The 14,721-nt window shown below is 42.5% G+C and overlaps 1 protein-coding gene, 1 long non-coding RNA gene and 1 other non-coding gene across 7 annotated transcripts in view; 2 read left to right on the top strand and 1 right to left on the bottom strand.

The window, feature by feature from the left end:
- The window catches only part of LOC139059109 (uncharacterized), a 961,629-nt gene that overhangs the window by 719,703 nt on the left and 227,205 nt on the right, over positions 1-14,721 (top strand). The gene's annotated exons all lie outside the window — the stretch shown is intronic.
- Positions 1,411-14,412, bottom strand: LOC139059645 (uncharacterized). Its single transcript, XR_011514271.1, has 3 exons — positions 14,075-14,412; positions 13,193-13,304; positions 1,411-1,565 (listed from the first exon to the last, which is right to left on the bottom strand). It is a non-coding gene; the product is annotated as an uncharacterized lncRNA (long non-coding RNA).
- TRNAF-GAA (transfer RNA phenylalanine (anticodon GAA)) lies at positions 10,008-10,081 on the top strand. Its single transcript has one exon. It is a non-coding gene; the product is annotated as a tRNA-Phe (tRNA).

Here is a 14,721-nt window from a genome sequence, read left to right as displayed (position 1 = left end):
ACACCTCGAATAACAGGTTTGGCCCTTCACGTGGCACAAGGGTGTCCAAAAATGGCAGTTGACCTTCACATTCCACTTCTATGGTGAACCTAATTTTCCTTGCATATTGTTTAAGTGAGCCGTGAAGAGGTCGAGGTTTAACTCAAGGTTAATTCGTTTAATCGACACCTAAGGTCTTCCCCAGATATGTCGACTGTTTCAGAGTTTTGCAACAACAGAATGTTCACCTCTTCACGGCTCACTTAAACAGTAATGCAAGCAGCAATTAAGTTCACCATAGAATTGGAATCTTAAGGCCAACTGTCATTCTTGGACAGCCTCGTGCAACATAAAGGGCCAAACCTGTTATTCGAGGTGTTTAGGAAGCTAACTCACACGGGGCACTACCTCAACTACACACTGGTGCACCCTGCTTCGCAAAAGAGGTCTGTTGTCTGCTCTCTCCTTTGTTGGGTGAAAAATCTGTGCACAAAAAAAGACAATTCACTTGAGCACTGGGAATTGATGGCTTGTGGATACCCTGAGTTCTCCATTGACACAGTAGGGTGCCAGCTGGCTTGCGCAGTACCCACCCACCCTGGACCCCCCGAAAGATGGGCTTCAATACCATATGTCCCCTGCATAAGCAAGGCCCTTGCATGCGTTGTGGTCATATGATGTGGAGGCTGTGCACATTCCAAAATTTAAACACGAGCTCATGCATGTGAAAGACCGTACAGAAAAAAACAAGTTCCCAGGCGTACTGTAGGGCCTTTGGTGTGCGAACTGTCAGTATGTCTACATCGAAGAAACCGGTAACTCCAACAAAAGAATTAAACAGCACAGGAACGATGTCCAGAAACGAAACTTTGCATCGAATGCCCTGGCCGAGCACTGCGCAACTACGTCACAATTAGCTAGGAAAAATATCGCTTGATTGTTAAGGAATGAAATCATTTTACGTGTCGTTATCTTGAATCTCTAATCATCCATGTCCATGTATGCCAAGTACCTTAACCGTGTTTTGAGCTGCAGATAAGAACGCTACCTACTCTGCTGCTGGTTTCATTGTGAACAAGGCTCCCGTGCGAAGCCAAAACATAGATATATATTTTAAACCATTTTAGTTGCGTTTGCTTAGTCCTGACATTTCGCATGGCCCCCACGACTTCAAATTAATGAGGTTTACTGCATGTACACATGTTTGCAATTACACGCTTACTTAATTTCTCTCGGCATGTCTGCTAGGCTACGGTCAGGGGCACCACATCTCGAAAGATATGCATCAAGTGCATCTGGAAAATTAATCATTTCACTGTTATACGTGTATTGTTACAAACATTACACAAACAAATTTGAAACAATGTCGATGATACTGTCCACAGCTTCCAATTTATGGAGGCTCAATGCCGGCTTGACATTGCGGTCGTTCAGAAGGCACCACCAAAGAGCCCCTGTGATGCTCCTATTCTGAGTGCCAGAACTCCCCACACCAGTTTCGCCAGTTCTTTGCAGAACACGGAGTCCTAGCCATGGCACTAGAGCAGGTGCCACTCCTCATCAATGTATACATTTCCTAGGTGTACCTGCAATAAAAGGGCAGAGGCACGTTAAGACTGCTTACGTGTGGGAACGTGAAAGCATCTTTAGTGAACCAGATGGCTGCAATGTGACGTGCACAATATGACACACACAGTAGGCACACCTTAAAGGGACTGACAACCGATTTATAAGGACCTAGTTCTTGACACAACACAAAGCTCACCCTCAGCAGTGTTTACATCCGCAACGGTTACTTCCAAAAGCACATGGATATTGTGGCATCACAGAAGTGTCCTTGTTTCACACCCCAGGTTCTATTCCCACCCAGTCTGCCAAACTTTCTCATTAAAGCAGCTAATTTGCTTTGTTTACAGGAACCTGAGAAATCTGACATCAAGCATTTTTTATGCATTTTTATTGTTTGTGCAATCGGCCATTGGTTTTATGTCACTAAATGCTGGCAGCAAGAAGAAGTATGTCCAGTAGCATTAGTGTAGGGGCTCCACACAAAATTATATGGCTTACCTCTGTTTGAAAGCAATCTTTAAAGAGGCTACACAAGCAATACATAACCAGTTTCAGTGAGTCCAAGTTGACTTTCAGCTTTGTGAAGCGTAGAAAGTGGTACAGGTTGTACGGCATGGTGTTGCAGCACAAAGAACTGGAAAAAGAAAGGTTCTAAAGGACAGAAAAAAGGGAAAGACGGCGCCACACTCAACTGTTTATTAGACACGAAACTTGCTACAATATATGCGCACACTCTCGACATCAGGGGAAGAAAAGAGCAAGTGTCAGGTCATCTTGTTTGCGTCAAACCCAACAATTTCTTTCTGCATCATATAACAAAACAGATGTTTGACTAACACACGCTTGACCAGTTATACGAATGTGATATGCCTCTAGCAGTTCCTGTGCAGTTTTATCGCTACTCTTACCTAGGATTCTCACCACAGAAAAACGTGGCTTACAGTACAGCAGCACGGTATACAATACGCAGAAAAAATGGGCGTTCATATGCGCTTTTAAGTTGTTTGCATGTTCCCTCATTCAGTCGTTCACACAACGGCCAGTCTGCCCGATGTAGGTTTTCCTGTAACTTAGCGGTATCTGGGAAACCACAGCAGTGGAACACTTTTCCACGTAGCACTTTGCATGTTTGAATGTACGTCTGCACTGCACACACTATGATTCGGGGACATAGGCAAGACAGCTTGTTCGAGGAAGAAAACAACAGGTACCTCATACCTGTTCACCGCCTTGAGGCTGTGGCTCACCCTGTGGTAATAAGGTGCCACCTGAGCCTTTCTTTGGGAATCGTGCTTACTTCCCTTACTCCCCTTCGGATTATTGTTACATCTGAGTTCCTGCAGCGAGGTTTCTGCCACTAGGTGATGACCGAATGAGGAAATATGGAATTTAAAAGCTGCTGGACATGATGCTTGAAACTAGACAAAAAAGCTACGTGGAAAAGCGGTCCACTGCTGTGGTTTACCAGACACCGCTAAGTTATGGGAAAACCTGTGTCGGGCAGATTGGCCATTGTGTGAATGAGGGAACAAAAACAATTTAGAAAAGGGTATGACCACCCATCTCTCTGCACACTGCAAATTGTGCTCCTGTAAGCCACGTTTTTCTGAGGTGAGAATCCCAGGTAAGAGTAGAGATAAAACCGCGCGGGAACTACTAGAGGCATATCACATTCGGATCAGTGGTCAAGCATGTGTTAGTCAAACATGTTTTTATATGATGTGGAAATGAAAATGTTGGGTTTCACACGAACAACATGACCTGTCACTTGTTCTTTTTGCTGCCCCTGATGTCAAGAGTGTGCGCAATATATATGTAGCAAGTTTTGTGCCTAATAAACAGTTGTGAGTGTAGTGCCATCTTTCTTTCCCTTCTTTCTGTCCTTTCGTATCTTTCTTTTTGCAGTTTGTTGCACTACAACAGCATGGCATTTAGCAAAGACCAACTTGCTCAAGAGAAAGTTACTGTGGTGTTGTACGGTTTGTACCAGCCAATCAGAAGAGCTCTCTTAGTATCTGCCTCTGATCACCCTCTAAGCAATTAGTGATAGCCAAAATACAGCTTGTATCTCTACAACTCTTGGCTTGTGCTGTTAGGCTATCATTACATAAACTATAAATGCAGAAGTACATATTAGCATGCTTTATGAAAAGCCAGAGTAGTACTATACTGACTGGATGTGACATAAACGGTAAGAATGTTCTGGCTGGAAACATTTTGAGTTTATCAACACTGACTGACGAGTAACTGAGAAAGTTGGTGCATGTTCATGTTTAACTTTTGCGTACAACACAAGGAACAGAAGAGAGACCACAGGGCACAAAAGCTACCAATTCAATGTTTAAATGTTTATTTTATGGGAAGGAATACAGAAAATATTTACGCTGCATGTGCACTTGTACTGCACAAACGTTCTTTTAGAATGAGGACAAATGTTGCATAACAAATAGAATTAGAAAGCACAGAGTGATTGCTATTCTGTGTCATTTAGAGTGTTCCTCTTTTTCACGCAATCATAATGAGAGCGGACTGACACGTCCCAGTATTTAAGTGATATTCCTTACTGTTATTGTTGGCCATTCAGTTACCAGAGGTGAACAAAACAGATGAACAATCTAAATCTGATGCATAGCATCAGTCATGTCAATGCATTGTCATGTGGGACATATGGTGCTCTCCTGGGTGCATGTTGAGGCACCAGCCAGTATGCCCAATGTACATTTGACCAAATATACAGATGATCAAAGGAATAGACTACACTACTGCTAACGAACACAAGACAAATTTGGTGGTATCTTTAACTAAGCAAGCCTCCCTAGCCTGGGTGCCTTTCTCAATTCGCTTGTAGATTGCTTGCTAGGGATACACATTTGTACACACATACATATGTATACACATGTACAACAGTACACAAGTGAATTGAGAAAGACGAGCAGGCAAACGAGGTTTGCTTGGTTAAAGCAAGTTTGTCTAGTGTGTGCGAGAGGCAGTGTACTGTATTCTTTTCACATGTGGTCAAATGTACACAGGGTAGACTGGCCATAGCTAAATGAGCCAAATGTGTGCCAAAACAATCACCAGTATGCTCGTCCAACTAGGCCGTGCATTGCCATGATAGGGCCTCAGGCTAAATTAAGATTGTTCATCTGTTTCCACCCACGGTGAAGAATTGACGAGAGAAATCAGTGAGGCATACCACATAAATAAAACGTGAGCCAGCCCTCATTGTCAATGCAAAAAAAGCGTCCTTTCTAGATGACAAGGAACAGAAATTATTCTGCACATACTTACTTTTCTTTTTATGCAAATACTGTTTATTGTGGTTTAATGCCTTTATATCACAACTTACATCTTCCCTCTGAAAGAACTTGTGCACAATATAAGCACATATCCAGTGATATTGTTATTTTTAATCCTTCCATGAAACTAAAGAGACAGTTGTTAGCAGCAGTCATGTTGTATGGTCTCCCTTCCCTCCCTGTGCAAATTCTGTCCTGAAAAGTTACATGAACTGAACGGCAAACTCATAAGGACCCTACAAATTTCAACTAGTGAACACAGCTGGTTCTCAGAAAATGCACGAATACGGTGATAGGTATGTGTTGGCATAGTGTAGCACGCTAACTTCGACACTACTGCAATACTTCAGCTGTCACACGACTACAGTGCTTAAGAGACCACAGAAGTGCAAGTGCACAACAAAAAAAGCAGGTGCATCAACCATAAATTTGACTTCAGCAAACACAACATAGGCTGTTTCGTGTGGCTAAAACACTAGCTAATATGTAGAAAGTATATGCACAGGTATACTTAGCTACAGATACTCGCCCATCCAACTTAAAAACTTATTATGAGTTGCTGTGCATATGATGCTTGCTCTAGACACTGGTGGTTACAAAAAAGATACGTTTAGAATGAGATAAAATGCATTCATCTGCCCAGTAATCGAAGTTTTACTGAGAGCATCATAATTTAGACTTGCTGGTTGAAGATATTCTGACCTCAACAGCACCAAGCAGATTGAATAGAAGAATGCCCACTGTGCTGACCAAATACACAGTGCGAAACAGAACACATGAAAAGGGACCCAAAGTATTAGAAATTATTCATGACAGCTGTTGAATTAGGGCTTGTTGGTTGATTATCACTATTAAAATTACAGAACTGCCAATCGGAATCTTCTATGTGGTGGTGTTGAAATTAAATTCTTTTGGTGAGCAACAACGAGCAAATGCTACAGCAAAAGCAACCAGACAGTTGAGCACTATGTACGAAATAGTGTTCTTTAATGCTTGGGCATCAATACACGGATCTATCAGTTAACTATGTGATCAATACTGTGTTTACTTAAGGTGAAAAATAATGTAACTGGACATAGACTCTTAACTGCTACAATGCCTATTTGCATGAATGGGCATAACTTGCCAAAATTTTTTTTAATGGGAGAGAAAAAAATCAAGCTTACTAGAAAACACCTCAGTACAGCAGTAACGTCATCAATACTTCCTTTTGGGAAAGTTGGTTCATCTCGGAACATATGGGTAACAGCACAAACAGACCACAAGAAGGCCGACACGTACACGTGCTAACAACCGATTTTATTGGCAAGGATAGCACACCTTGCGTGTCTCAGCACACTTTGTAGGGTGTCTCACATAACTTGAGCCAAGAATTTTTTTAAAAATGAAAGGCACATTGGAAGTGAACTGAACCGAATGCATACTATTCGCAATAGCCTATAGTAACTCCTACAATCCTTTGTTTTCCCCATAACTCACCAATTAATTAAATTTAATTACCCAACTCTTTAATTATTGGCTGAGGACCCCAAGTATGGCACACAGATTTGTAGCGCCCGTTCAGAAACCACCGATCGAGTTGTTTGCTTTACGATACGTCTCACATAGTCATTTCTTCTGAGTTGCAAAGAAAGCCCGCGAAATATGAAACAAGGCATGTGACAGAGTGCTTGCGCAGTGGTATTGTGCTCCTCTCAAGCGTGCCTTCGGTGAACAAGGTCGGCTCCCGTCGGATGATGGCGAAAATGCATGCTGCTGGCGGAGCGGTGCCAATGAGATAAAGAATGCCCTGCCACTTTCTCGTCACCAGTCATGATGCAGCCAACCTTGTTCACCGAACACACGCTTGAGAGCAGCACAATACCACTATGCTCTATCACGTGGCCTTCTTAATATTTCATGGGCTTTCTTTGCAACCCGGAAAAAAGGACTACATGAGACATTTAGTAAAGGAAAGAACTCGATCGGTGGTTTCTGAAGGTGCTCTACAAATCTGCGTACCATACTTGGGGTCCTCAGCCAATAACTAAAAGTTCTGTAATTAAACTTATTTAATTAGCAAGTTATGGGGAAAACAAAAAAATTGTCTGAGTTACTGTAGGCTATTGCGAATAATATGGGTTTCGTTCAATTCCCTTCAAACGCGCCTTTCATTTTTAAATTCTTGGCTCACGTTATGCGGGACACCCTGTATATGCCAGAGTGAAGCAAGGGAAATGAAAGGGAAAATCATGTCGAGGGTGACAGCGTGCCAAATTCACAAGCGCAATGAAGCCAACCAAACACAACAAAACGCAAACAATTATTTTTCTTTTCCTTTGCAATCTGAAGCCCCGATAGCCACACCCAGAAGATCAGATTCAGCACTAAAGAGAGCAAGAGAAGGGATGCTAAAGCACCTGCTACCGAAATTTCTAATGTGCAAGGCTTTTAAACTGATGTGCGCAGTCTTGTCACTGCCCTTTCCTAGAATCGTCTCTTTCAACCAGGCCACCCAATCCGTATACTTGCTAACGTGTGCAACTAATATGCATATTTCTCATCTAGTGTTTTTTTTTCAGTTTTTGCGGGTGTTCCCCTGAACGGTCATTGATACAGCGAGCAATTTCACGGACAGAAAACATCCCACATGACATGGGGATGCAATACACCACTCCAGTGGAACATTTTACTAACGGCGGTTGGTGGTTCTTCTGGCATTACATATACATTGACACAACTTTCCCAGTTTATTTCGGGCATAGAAACAAATTGGTACACAATGCCTACTTGCCACCTTAAGATTGTGGGAAAGTTTGTGGATGTAAGGGACCACCTCTGTCTTAGGTGCCTTCAGTTGATCCTCAACCATTGTACTTCCACATCCACACTTGAACTTTTCAAGGAGGACTTTTGAAATGGCAGTCAAGACCGAGATGGGGAACCCTGCAGCTAAAAGACAGCTTACCTGATTATGAAAGCTCAGCTTAATCTGATGTGGGCACGATTTTTGGAGAGCCTATTCCTTACACAACGCCTGTATACTTCTCTTAAGTGTCTTGGAGTGTGCCGAGTGAAAGGGCAGCAATTCCTTAGCCCGTGGGTTGGAGGCCCAGCCAACATGTCCATCACTGAACGTGATTTTTAGGTATAAAACCTAAAATTGAAAGGTCCGGGAGTTCAAGGATGAAAGGCAACTCACGTCCATGTTTGCTAAATACAGATAACACTTTGCCTACTGTAGAGGGGTAGGTGAAGGTGGGCTGCTGTTTATGAAAGCACCAAATAAGTGTCAACATGCCTAAAATTTTTTAAAACTGGCCCCCCATTAAACACTTGTTCCAGTGTGTTGTCCACCTTGACCTGAAAGATGTCACAAAGAATAGGGGCTACGCAAGACCCTATGCAGTTGCCATCGCACTGCAAAAACAGCTGCTTGTCAAATACAATAAAAGTCGAGTTCAAATAAAACTGAATAAAGATAGAAAATTATGAACGGCCAAACCAACGGTGTTCTGGAAGGATACGTCGCCGTTATCTTCTATGTACTCTTTGTCACATGCTGGCAGCTGATTCTGTGGAACAGAATAAAAGAACTCCTGCACATCTTCCGAAAAACCGAAACCAACATGATCATTTCCCTCTAAAAACCGTACTACTGCGACTGATTTCTTTAAAAGTAATGGGTCGTTTAAAGCTAGCGCATTGAGCTTCTTTAACAAAAACTGGCTAACACACTTCTGCCACGATCCCTGTTCACTAACAATAGTGCTAAACGGAACTTTGGGCTTATGTGTCTTGGCTCTGAAAATCCCTCTCGAACTGTTCACTCTGCTGTTAGATATGTCCCTGGCAAACTTTCCAAGGTATAATTGCTTACAAAACTCAACGAACTTAATTTTTCCTCGCACTTAACTTTTCTCTCCAGGGACACAGTTCTTATTAGCCGCTACCAAAAATTGTTTATTGTAAATTCCCTTGGGTAACGTATGTGATTCCGTCTGGTCCTGGTGCCGACGTTACCCATCTTGGCATCGAATCATGATGTCTTCTTCTATCTTATTATAGTATGATGTGGGAGACAGGAAATGTTCCAGATTCTTGGAAATGCAGTCGCGTTGTAGGCCTGCTTAAACCGGGGAAATATCCTAACGAGCTCTCCTCCTACAGACCGATCGCCTTAGCCAATGTCAGCATCACGGGGGACGTCCATATACCAGAGAAGATTATGCAACATCTGCAGAAAGGATCCAAATTTGGGGTCTAAGCTGATGTTCCTGTGCATGATATCACTGCAATGAATCGAAAAGTGGCCACTCAGGAAAAGATGATAATCGGGACAGCTGCCTTCTTGAAGGTACTGTCTGCCTGCGAAAATTTGCTCCAAAAACCCCGGACTAGTACCGTACCAGATTGTTGAATGACATCTCTTTCTTTAAGAGTAACAACCTGATGCTTATGCAAGCTGACAAACAGGGTGGGTTCATTGTTTTACCCAAGGAAATTTACAATGAAAAAGGTTTGGTAGCGGCTAATAAGAACTTTGACCCCGGAGAGAAAAGTGAAGTGCAAGTAAAAACCAAGTTCGTTGAGTTTTGTAAGCAATTAGACCTCAAAAAGTTTGCCAGGGACATATCTAACAGCAGAGGGAACAGTTTGAGGGGGTTTTTCACAGCCAAGACACATAAGCCCGAAGTTCCGTTTAGCACTATTGTTAGTGAAGTGGGATCGTGGCAGAAGTGTGTTTGCCAGTTTTTGCTAAGAAGCTCAAGACGCTAGCTTTGAACGACCCATTTCTTCTAAAGCAATCAGTCACAGTAGTAGATTTTAGAGGGAAATGATCATGTTGGTTTCGGTTTTTCAGCAGACGTGCAGGACTTCTTTCATTCTGTTCCGCAGGATCAACTGCTAGCGTGTGTCAAAGACTGCATTGAAAATGGCGACGTATCCTTCCAGAACACTGTCGGTTTGTCTGTTCATAACTTTCTATCATTATTGCAGTTTCATTTGAACTCTACTTCTATTGTGGTAATAGTTCTGCAGAAACCCGCAAGGTGGAGATAAGTAATTAATAATGGGAAAATTAGAAATTAGACATCCACCCAATCAGTAGGATAGCAGATGTCAATCGTAGAAATTAATTGCTACGATTGACATCTGCTACCCTACCACCTGCTAGCCACCTGGTTAGCTCAGCTGGTAGAGTGGCTGCCCTGAAAAGACAGTGGTCCTGGGTTCGAGTCCCGGACTAGGACGAATTTTTCTTCAACTGCGAGGCTTTTCTTTAAGGAACCTGCATGGGTTTCCTTTGTAGCAATAGCTACGATTTCGTGGATACCTCATTTTCCCTAAATTAACTACATTTATTGTATTTGACGAGTAGTCATTTCTGCAGCGTGATGGCACCTGCATAGGCTCGTGTGTAGCCCCTATTCTTTCTGACATTTTTCTGGCCAAGATGGAAAATGCACTGTAACAGATGTTTAATGGATGCCGGTTTTAAAATTTTTTAGGTATATTGAGAATGTTTTAGTGCTTTTAAAAAAGCAGCCTACCTTCCCCTACCCTCTACATTAGGCAAAATATTTTCTATCTTTAGCAAACATGGACATTGGTTGCGTTTCACCCATGAACTCCTCTACCTTTCAAGTTTACAGTTTTTAGACCTAGAAATCAGGTTCTGTGATGGACATGTTTGCTGGGGCTACTACCGACGAGCTAAGAAGGAGTTGCTGCCCTTTGACTCGGCCCACTCCAAGACAATCTAAGAGAGGTATAGCGGCGTTGTGTATGGCATCAGCTCTCCAAAAATTGTGCCCACATGAGATTAAGACCACGTTTAATAATCAGGCAAGCAGCCTTTGGCTGCAGGTTCCCCGTCTTGGTCTTGACTGCCGTTTCTGAAATCCTACTTCCAAAATTCAAGTGAGGATCAGAAAGTACAATGGCTGAGGATCAATGGAAGGCACGTAAGACAGAGGTGGTCCCTTACATCCATAAATTTTCCCACAATCTTAAGAAGGTGGCAAGTAGGCACGGTGTGCCAATTTGCTTCTCTGCCCCAATTAAGCTGGGAAAGTTGTGGCCACATATCTGTAACGCCAGAAAACGTGAATGCCAGAAGAACCACCAACCGCCGTTAGTAAAATGTTCCACTGGAGTGGTGTATTGCATCCCCATGTCATGTGGGATGGTTTACGTCGGCGAAACTGGTTGCTGCGTCAATGACCGTTTAGGGGAACACGCTCAAAAAGTGAAAAAAAGAAACAACTAGATGATAAATATGCACATTTAGTTGCGAATGTCAGCAAGTATACGGATTGGGTGGCCTGGTTGAAAGAGACGATTCTAGGAAAGGGCAGTGACAAGACCGTACGCATCAGTTTAGAAGCCTACCACATTAGAAAATTTGGTAGCAGGTGCTTTAGCACCCCTTCTCTTGCTCTCTTTGATGCTGAATTTGATCTTCTGCATGTGGCTACCGGGGCTTCAGACGGCAAAGAAAAATAATTGTTTGCATATTGTCGCGCTTGGTTGGCTGTATTCTGCTTGCGTGGTTAGCGCGCTATCACCCTTGACATGTTTTCCCCTTCATTTCCTTTGCTTCACTGGCATATATAAGGTTGCTATCCTTGCCAATAAAACCAGTTGTTTGCCAGCACTGTGTGTATGTGTCCCCCTTCTTGTGATCATGTTTGTGCTGTTACCCATATGTTAGAGCAGTAACTGCAGCACAGTGAATAATGACCTTCATGTATCATTTCAAAAAGTTCAGGCTCATCAAATGTGTATTTGCCAGTGGCAGTTATTCTGGGAACAAGAGATAAATAATTGCAAATATGAATGTTAAACAATGGTAAGCACACCATGTGCTTAGACGTGCAACACAGTTGGCCCACTACACTTTGAATTGTTATGTGCACAGAAACTGCACAAGCGTGTAGAATAAACAGAAAAGAAGATGGAAATAAAAGCTGCAGCATAGGAAACAGTTTCAAAACAATAAAGCCAAAATAAAAAAGTGAGAAATACACCATGTACTAAGCAAAAATAACTTTTAGGCTTTTAGCACACAAAAAGGGACGAGAGACAGAGGTACGACACAGACACAGCGCTAACTTCCAGCAATTGTTTCATTCTATAAAGTGGTACACATATTTATGGGTAACAGACAACAGTATAAGCATGCGCATATGCACTGGTTTCTAAACAAATGAGACAGCAACGAGACGTGTAATGGAAAGTTAAGATGATATCGAAGATGAAAAAGCGACCATGCATAGCCAAAAAAATTCTGTAATTGCAAGATTAAAATGCCATCTCCATCAAGCCACCCTCTGTGACACGTTCAAAAAATCTAATTCTTTTTTTGAAAGATCGAATGAAGGTGTGCTAACACGAGCATTCCCCAAACTAGCGATCTTCGCCACTTCAATAATCTGTGTTAGCACGCCCCTTCAATTGATCTTTCAAAAAAAGAATTAGATTTTTCAAACGTCACAGAGGCTGGCTTGACGGAGATGGCATTTTAATCTTGCAATTACAAAAAATTTTTTGGCTATGCATGGTCGCTTTATCATCTTCGATATCATCTTAACTTTCCATTACACATGTCTCGTTGCTGTCTCATTTGATTAGAAACCAGTACATATGCGCATGCGTACGCTGTTGTCTGTTACCTATATATGTGTACCGCTTCGTAGAATAAAACAATTGCTGGAAGTTAGCGCTGTGTCCGCGTCGTACCTCTGTCTCTCACCCCTTTTTGTGCGCCAAAAATCTAAAAGTTATGAAATACCAACATGCCCAAACCTACGCTCTTTCAAAAATAATAAAGGGAAAATCGGACAGAATTTGTCAGCTGTTGACAAATTTGACTTCGCCCTACCATTTGCTAGCCGCCTGGTTAGCTTAGATGGTAGAGCGGCTGCCCCGGAAAGGCAGTGGTCCCAGGTTCAAGTCCCGGACCATGACGAATTTTTCTTGAACTTCGAGGCTTTTCTTTCGAGGAACCCGTACAGGTTTTTTTTTTTTTGTAGCAATTGCAACGAATGGGTGGATGTCTGATTTTCCCTTTGTTAATTACTTCTCTCCACCTTGCTGGTTTCCGCACAAACTATTCTGTCAAACAAAAATGAAATTTGAATTGCATCCAAGCAATTGATGCAAGAAAGAATACTTAACATCAGGACATGTTAGATTTAGTTTCATGTAGAAAACAATATGTGCATAACAGCTATGAAAACAAATAAACAGCAAGTTGCAAAAATACTTAGCCTACTTAGTAAGCTGTGTTGAGTAATATGTTGATAAACTTATTCACGAAGGATACCGAGGTCCTACTCTTTGGAACACATCATACATACCTGAACCAAGCAATCAGATTACACACTGCGCTATGGCAGTCATCCAAGGTTTCTCTGCATTTCTGCTGGCTCCTCCATTATGTGAACACTGGTGTGGGTTACGGCCTCGCCACTACAAAATAAGTTGGGAAAGTTCACAGTTAACTTATAGCAGTGGCACACTAACGCTGTCACAGTGTGAACACATGCAAGGAGCATCTAAAAATAGTCACTAAAATAATGTTTGCAATAATGAAGGGTGGCAACAGAGGGACCCCTTCATCGCCGTAAAATTTTTAACACACACACAGCAGCAACACATTACAAAGAAATCTTTGTTTACATACCAATTCAATTTTTTTATGACTTAGTTTAAGCAACTGTCTCGTGTCATGTTTAGTTACGCATACGTTATGTCAACACATCTTGTCTTAAAAAATTTTAGTAAGCTGTACCAGTTGCAAGCTTTGACTGCTTACGTTTTTTTTTTTTTAAACTGCTCGTAAATTCAGAACCGCGTAAGCAGAGATTATTTACAACGTAGAAGCATTTATACGCGAGGAAACGTCATTGCAGTTAGAATCTGTTAAAATGCAGATGAGCGTTGTTATGCAACTTAAGCAGAAAAGCGGGAGCTCACGCACAGGCGCACATGATGAACACGATTATTTCCGAACGTAATACTTCTCAACGGAAGAAAACGCTTATAATTATTTTAAATTTCGCATTAGGACTATAATAAACTTGCCTAGCTAAATACTGACAACCAGCGCTCAGCGAGCATCAGCACGGGTTCCACTGTTGCCGTGGCAGTTCTATTGGTTCTATTTTACGCTCGTGCACTCTGTGCACACACGAGAAGCACGCACAATACACGTGTAGTTAGCAAGCACGATTACTTACCTTTTGAATGGTACGACGCGGTCGAAAAGCGCTCTCCAAGTTGCCGGTGCTGCGTCGACACCCAGCCTACACGCCGTTACGTAGTGGACGAGCTGAGGCACGCTAATAATACACATAATTTCTTTGCGACGTCCAGCGAACTTCCCACAACCAGACACAAAAGAGAACGCACTCCAGGGTATGAAAATCGTTGGTCCCCATTTGCCTGGCACGGCCTGCATATGGCGAGTCTTCAGAGAGACACAAGCTATCTTCTGGCACTTCTGTGTTCGCGAACTAAGTCACATTTCATTACACCAAACACAAAACCACACGATTAGACAAAACCCGTCACAACAGCTCGCCCAACCGAACGGCGACCGGCAGTTGCAAAATAGAGAGCAGTGTAGACGAATGAATGCTATGAGCGTCTCCTTTGAAACAGGGTGGTGGGTTGCGCCACCAACCGATCGCATGGGGCGAGCGTCATTTGTAGACCTGTGCGGTCGTGTGGCCCCCGTGATGCCTTAATATTAACCAGTACGCACTCATTGTGTGCCGTATTGCGCCCAACTACGTATAGTTGCGAGACAAAAAAAAACATTGAAGCGTCTATATTGCACGCTATACTTCATTCACTGTAGAAAAAAAATTTTATGGCGTATTTT

The sequence above is a fragment of the Dermacentor albipictus genome, chromosome 4, assembly GCF_038994185.2.
Source record: "Dermacentor albipictus isolate Rhodes 1998 colony chromosome 4, USDA_Dalb.pri_finalv2, whole genome shotgun sequence".
In the NCBI taxonomy this organism is placed as follows: Eukaryota; Metazoa; Arthropoda; class Arachnida; order Ixodida; family Ixodidae; genus Dermacentor; species Dermacentor albipictus.
Note: the sequence above shows the minus strand (reverse complement) of the source record. Positions and strands in the feature narration are given on the sequence as shown.